At 43.3% G+C, this 7,500-nt stretch overlaps 1 protein-coding gene across 2 annotated transcripts in view; it reads left to right on the top strand.

Moving 5' to 3' along the window:
• rarab (retinoic acid receptor, alpha b) overlaps nt 1–7,500 on the top strand; it is a 93,649-nt gene that overhangs the window by 9,637 nt on the left and 76,512 nt on the right. Inside the window, exon 2 of one of the 2 annotated variants that reach the window (XM_058411325.1) lies at nt 4,898–4,991. The exons of the other annotated variant lie outside the window; for it this stretch is intronic. The gene's annotated coding sequence lies outside the window, so the exon portion shown is untranslated. The remainder of the gene's footprint in view (nt 1–4,897; nt 4,992–7,500) is intronic. 2 annotated transcript variants of the gene reach the window in all.

The raw sequence follows: 7,500 nt of genomic DNA, 5'->3' as shown, positions 1-7,500 counted from the left end.
TGTTTTTTTAGTTTCAGCTCTAAATCAGATCATTTCAGTCGAGTGCTCACATCTGGAATCTCTAACCAAGAGCAGATTAAATCGCGTCAGCGGAGGCGCTCGGCGGTCGATGGCAGCGTGGCACAGAAAATTTGTTGAGAATAACCGGATTAGCTCGGGCTCGCCGAGGAAGCCCGGCGGAGTCGCGGCAGTTATTAAACGAGAGCGGCGGTGCAACAGAAACACGGCGGATACACGCCGTATCAGCTGCGGATTAGAGGAAGCAGATGTGGAAGAGTCTCGCTGAGCGTTTGGCTAAGGGACGACTTCTGCTTTTGGTCAGCAGCTTGCGACTCAGCTGGGACTCGAAAATGCCGCCACTTTTTAACGGGATGGAACTCAAACGTTACAGTTAGAGTGATGAAGAGCAGACTGCAGCGGAGAGGTTCATTCGCTTGCTGAGTGACACGGGATGATGCAACACGGCGCTGCCATGCTGCCTTTCTGTTCCGTATCAGCTTCAGTAAAATAAATACATTTCAAAATACGATTAGGACCTTTGTCGACTAGCAGCAATTCCAGCTTCAATGTGTAAGCCCCGCCCACTTTTATGTTATCCCCGCCTCCTGAGATTATTATTTCACTGACCGCACTTAGCTTTCCTTCGTCCGAGCGCTAATCTGTCCAGATCGCTCTCATTCCTGTCGTCTGTTTATTAACCCAACAACGCGTGCATGCTCTTTACATCACTTCCTGTCAGCTGGAGTCTGACGTATGAGTTCACGTTCACAGCGTTAGACGGAGATCCGATAGCAGGGTCAGTTGCCGCGTGACGTTTTCACATTCTTTTCATCTGTGAATTTGAAGTGGCAGTGAGATGTACCAGCTCATAACAAACACACACACACACACACACACTCGGAGAATCCTGCTGTGTCTCTGGAGGCTGTTTGGGACAGAACGATCGATTGGTGTGGAGTGTGTTGGGTCAGTGGGTCGATAGCGGTGTGTTAAATAGACGTTTGTGTGTGTGTGTGTGTGTGTGTGTGATTCTGTGACATCAGCTGCCAAACTTCATTACTATTTGCGATTTATTATAAATAAGCTCTTGTAGGTTTATGGAGGTGTCTGCCAGTCACAATAAAGAAGGTGTGGCCTCTATTTAAGGCCCAATGAAGGGGGCGTGGCTGTTGTGTCTGCTGCTGTCTGTAAAGACGGTGTGGCCTGTGTGCCTTTCATTCTTAGTGAAGGGGTGTGGCTTCTGTCTCTACTGCTTTCTGTAAAAAAGATGTGGCCTCTATGCCTGTCAGTCCCAGTAAAGGGGGCGTGGCTTCTGTCTCTGCTGCTTTCTGTGAAGAAGGCGTGGCCACTATGCCTGTCGGTCTTAATGAAGGAGGCGTGGCTGTTGTGTCTGTCACTTTGTGTAAGGAAGGCGTGGCCTCAATGCTCTTCAGTCTTAGTAAAGGGGGCGTGGCTTCTGTGACTGGCGCTTTCTATAAGGAAGGTGTGGCCTCAATGCCTGTCAGTCTTAGTAAAGGGGGCGTGGCTGTTGTCTGTCCCTTTCTGTAAGAAAGCATTGGCCTCAATGCCTGTCAGTCTTAGTGAAGGGGGTGTGGCTTCTGCGTATGCTGCTTTCTGTAAGGAAGGCTTGGCCTCAGTGCCTTTCAATCCCGGTGAAGGGGGTGTGTCCAACAAATAAAACTGCCTGTTTCAGTAATATCCCAAAGGAAGTTTATTCACAGCATATTTAAAAATATTGTTCCAGACGAAAGGAACACACAACCAATTAGTTTCTCTTGGTACTGATCTTAAGCTTTGATTGATAAAAAAACCCATCCAATTGGAAGCCTTGGCACTGTGCTGGTGCCTGATGTGGAAAATTCATTAATGTCAAGTTGACTAAGTACCAAAAGTTTTGGCACCCTGCATTATACAGAAAGATACATTTCTGGTAAATGTTTTTAGATGTACCAACAAATATGTGTGTATGTGCTGAAGCTGTTTAAATTCAGACACGCCCACAACAAGCCGTATACGGTACGTAAGCCTTGTACAATGAGTGCATTTAGAATCTGTCTGAGTCTGATTACTAAAACAGATGTGGTGTAAGAGATTAGATCTTTGGATCTTAGCTCCTCCATCTCCTCACCACAGGGTGGTCCCGCGTGGACGGCTGAGGACAAAGGGTTAAAGGATGACGACCTTTGACCTCCATCAGGTCATCCATTAGGCGCTGATGTCCGCACGTCGGTTTCCACCCTGCTGTGATCATTTGTCTTCCTCTCCGCCTGCTGCTCCACGTCGCCCAAATCTGGAGCAGGAGAATTCGGCAGAAATCTGTTTCCCTCGGCTGTAGTCTGTGTCTCCTGTCCGTCCATGCGGCCATTTTCACTCCTCACAGACGGGTGAAGGAAACCGAGCGACTTTCTTCTGCTTTCCGTTCTTAAAGTTCACTCAGACAGTGAAAACCATCTCATTCTGTTCACTGGTCAGGACTCAGCTTGAGCTTTGATCCTGAAGTGTGTGTGTGTGTGTGTGTGTGTGGAGTCTGTAAGCTGATACTGCTCCAGTGTATTCCAGCAAAACACTACTACAGCTTTTACTTTTCTTTTTTTAAAGCTGGACTCATCATCTCCATCCCAAATCTGTTTCTGATCTCAGAGCTTTCTATCTCTCTTTATACCTCTCTCTCTCTCTCTCTCTCTCTCTCTCTCTCTCTCACTTTATACCTCTCTGTCTCTCTCTCTCTCTCTCTCTCTCTCAATTTATACCTCTCTCTCTCTCTCTCAATTTATACCTCTCTCTCTCTCTCTCTCTCTCTCTCTCTCTCTCACTTTATACCTCTCTGTCTCTCTCTCTCTCTCTCTCTCTCTCTCTCTCTCAATTTATACCTCTCTCTCTCTCTCTCCCTCCCATTTTCTGTCTCTCTGTCTTTCTTTTTCTCGCTCTTATTCTGTCTCTTTCTCCCTCTCTCTGTCTATCTCTCTCTTTCTCTCTCTCTGTGCCTCTGTCTCCCTGTCTCGTCTCTCTCTCTCTCTCTCTCTCTCTCGCTCTCTCTCTCTCTCTCTCTCTCTCTCTCACTCTTTATCCCTCTCTCTCTCTCTCTCTCTCTCTCTCTCTCTCACTCTTTATCCCTCTCTCTCTCTCTCTCTCTGTCTCTCTCTCTCACTCTTTATCCCTCTCTCTCTCTCTGTCTCTCTCTCTCTGTCTCTCTCTCTCTCTCATCCCCCCCCCCCCTCTCTCTCTCTCTCTCTCTCTCTCTGACATCTGAAATCTAAGCTTCACTGCTTTTCTCTCAGCGTTTTTATTTTTTTTAAACCCTCTTTTCTTTCAGCTCCTCTGCTCCTCTGAAGCTCAGTTGATTATTCAGGTGGATTAAGTCTCAGTGATTTCCTGAACCCCCCATCCGTCTATCTGCCCATCCGTCCGTCGGTCCATCTGTCTCCGGCTTCATTCCGCTCGCCGCCGTCCTCATATTTCACAGCAGGTCTATCGGCAGGTGCTGTCCGAAAGTGGGTCATCATCGATAATCTGACACACGCCGCCTCAGTGTCAGGATGGAGAGCCTCGTTTACTGCAGAACAAAAGGCCAGAGGAAGTAAACAGATGGAGGATAACTGCAGCGCTCACGCCTTAAAGGGTTTTTACAAAGAAATACAATGCAATGAAAGATTTCCTGATTAACATCCATGTATTTAATGATGCTGATATTCTGCTTTCATGATCATTTCACTAAGGAATAAAACTCCGTGGCTCAGTGTCGTGAGGTTTCAGGAAAATATCCTAGGATGGAAATGGAATTCTGGGATATTTTCATTCATTTATTTCATTTCATATAAAGTAATGGATGATGTTCTGTCTGTGTGCAGGAAGTGATATGATATCTCTGCACCTTTTTTTCATTAAATGTACCGTCTGGTCTTCCTCTATCGCGTTAAAGGAACAGAAAGTGCTTGGCCCCCTAAATCGCTGCTTGTGGCTATTTTGTCCGTGATATAGCTGTCTAATGTCAGCTAGCTTAGGTTATAATTACACCATTTAGCGTCATGTTAGCTTGCGAGGTGACGCTTGGTTAAAGGAGGGTTTTTTGGTTAGAAGGATTTGCGTGCAAATTCGAGGAAGCTCCGCCCCTTCTTGACATACTGTTAATCTGAAGCGTCGCGTCTCTGCTAACGCTGAAGATGCTGAAGCCGGAGGATGGAGTTTACGCTGACGAAGCAGCACTCTTGAGAGGTCACCTTCAGGTCAACAACATTAAAATCCAGCTGTAAACACATCTGGACAGCTGACGAGGGTCTTTCAAAACCTCGAGGCGTTTTTGGGGTTTGCCGAATTTGTAAAAGAAAAATAAAAACACGACGTGGCTGTAACAACGTGGCATCAGCAGCATAAGCAGGCACCTTCACATCAGGGTTTATTTTTTGTCTTAATTAGATCTGGTGGATGATGAGGAACATCTCGAACCATGTCGTGTGGAGCAATTACTTAAAAAATCTAACGAGTTGCTAATTACAGCAATTTAACAGAGAAGTTCTCGAGCAGTTGGGCGTGGTGTGGAATTACGCCCATGAGGAGCTCTGTTTGTAGCTCGGACTCCATTTGTAGCTGGAATTTTAAGGATTCTGATCACGGAAATGGAAAACCATAAATAAAATGGCGGAAAAAACACAGGTTCGGATTAACGCCCTCGCAGTAATCCGGTCTGGTTTCTATGGTAACGTCTCCAGCATCAGCGGTGTGTAACCAGAGGGAGGATCTTCCTTCCAAGACAAAACTTCCAGCTTCATCTTGTTGCTTAGCACATCACGTACAGGAAGTGCAGTAAAGCATTGCGTACAACACCTTCCTTACTTTTCTTCTTCTGCATTCCTTACCTGAGTGCCTGTTCATTTCTCTCTCTCTCTCTCTCTCTGTGCAGAAGCTCCTTCGTTCCTTCATGGAGGATTAATTCCTGACCAGGATTACTGGATTACTGGATTACTTGCTGCGTTTCAGTGGAATACTGACTGAAGGTAAATATTGGTGGAAATGCTGAGACAGGAAGTGGCTCAAAGCAGAGGAGAGCTGAGGGGTGTGTGTGTGTGTGTGTGTGTGTGTGTGTGTGTGTGCGCGTGCAGTCTGGCTTTATCACCAGCATCATCATCATCATCATAGTTTTGTACTCTGTTGACTTTTACTGCTGCTGAAGATTTTACAATTTAATCTCCATACAATTTAGTCAAATATATCACTTTATAAATTATTTTAATAGAAATAATTAAAATGTTGCTCAGGTTCACAAAAGTGTACAGTTATATATATTTTTTAATGAATTTCAGACAAACAAAACTCACTCTGATTACATTTATTTATTCATTTATTTATTTATTTATGGCTCAATTTTATTAGACATGGCAACCCTACTGACACATCAGAAAAAAATTTGAAATGAATGCAAACAAATTGTCTCCAGGATGCCTGTCACTGTTCCTCGTAAATAAAGAGCTAAGCGGGACAAAGGGACACACACACACACACAGAATTTCCAGTTGTGTTTGATTAAGACCTGCTGGAGATGAAATAATAAACATGTGCTTGTATCTACACACCAAATCCCCCACGGCCAGGCGCACAGACAAAGAAAGCAAACACACACACACACACACTCACACACATACACACACACACACACACACACTCACACACACTCACACACACACGGTTCTGAGGGAGTTTGAGAGGAGTCCAGGGTTTGGAGGGGGCACGGGTTCAGCTGGCAGGTCGGGGTTAGTATTACTGTTGTTCTAACCAGTTGAACAGGTTGTTATAACTCAGTTATCTCACTTATCACATCTCACTTATCATGTCTCATTTATCATGTCTCACTTATCACACCTTACTTATCACGTCTCACTTATCACACCTTACTTATCACGTCTCACTTATCACGTCTCACTTATCACATCTCACTTATCATGTCTCATTTATCATGTCTCACTTATCATGTCTCATTTATCACATCTCACTTATCATGTCTCATTTATCATGTCTCACTTATCACACCTTACTTATCACGTCTCACTTATCACGTCTCACTTATCACGTCTCACTTATCATGTCTCATTTATCATGTCTCACTTATCATGTCTCATTTATCACATCTCACTTATCATGTCTCATTTATCATGTCTCACTTATCACACCTTACTTATCACGTCTCACTTATCACGTCTCACTTATCACGTCTCACTTATCATGTCTCACTTATCATGTCTCACTTATCACGTCTCACTTATCATGTCTCACTTATCACATCTCACTTATCACGTCTCATTTATCATGTCTCACTTATCACATCTCACTTATCATGTCTCACTTATCACATCTCACTTATCATGTCTCATTTATCATGTCTCACTTATCACACCTCACTTATCACGTCTCACTTATCACGTCTCATTTATCATGTCTCACTTATCATGTCTCATTTATCACATCTCACTTATCATGTCTCACTTATCACATCTCACTTATCATCTCATTTATCATGTCTCACTTATCATGTCTCACTTATCACATCTCACTTATCATGTGTCATTTATCATGTCTCACTTATCACACCTCACTTATCACGTCTCACTTATCATGTCTCACTTATCATGTCTCATTTATCACATCTCACTTATCATGTCTCATTTATCATGTCTCACTTATCATGTCTCATTTATCACATCTCACTTATCACATCTCACTTATCACATCTCACTTATCATGTCTCATTTATCATGTCTCACTTATCATGTCTCATTTATCACATCTCACTTATCATGTCTCACTTATCACATCTCACTTATCATGTCTCATTTATCATGTCTCACTTATCACATCTCACTTATCACATCTCACTTATCATGTCTCACTTATCATGTCTCACTTATCACACCTCACTTATCACGTCTCACTTATCATGTCTCATTTATCATGTCTCACTTATCACATCTCACTTATCATGTCTCATTTATCACGTCTCACTTATCACACCTCACTTATCACACCTCACTTATCACGTCTCACTTATCACGTCTCACTTATCACGTCTCACTTATCATGTCTCATTTATCATGTCTCACTTATCACACCTCACTTATCACGTCTCACTTATCACGTCTCACTTATCATGTCTCATTTATCATGTCTCATTTATCATGTCTCACTTATCACATCTCACTTATCATGTCTCACTTATCACACCTCACTTATCACACCTCACTTATCACACCTCACTTATCACGTCTCACTTATCACACCTCACTTATCACATCTCACTTATCATGTCTCATTTATCATGTCTCACTTATCACACCTCACTTATCACACCTCATTTATCACGTCTCACTTATCATGTCTCATTTATCATGTCTCACTTATCACGTCTCATTTATCACGTCTCACTTATCATGTCTCACTTATCACGTCTGACTTATCACATCTTACTTATCACGTCTCACTTATCATGTCTCATTTAACACCTCTCATTTATCA

Source organism: Hemibagrus wyckioides, linkage group LG02 (genome assembly GCF_019097595.1).
Source record: "Hemibagrus wyckioides isolate EC202008001 linkage group LG02, SWU_Hwy_1.0, whole genome shotgun sequence".
NCBI classification, from domain to species: Eukaryota; Metazoa; Chordata; class Actinopteri; order Siluriformes; family Bagridae; genus Hemibagrus; species Hemibagrus wyckioides.
This window is presented reverse-complemented; position numbering and strand designations above follow the sequence as displayed.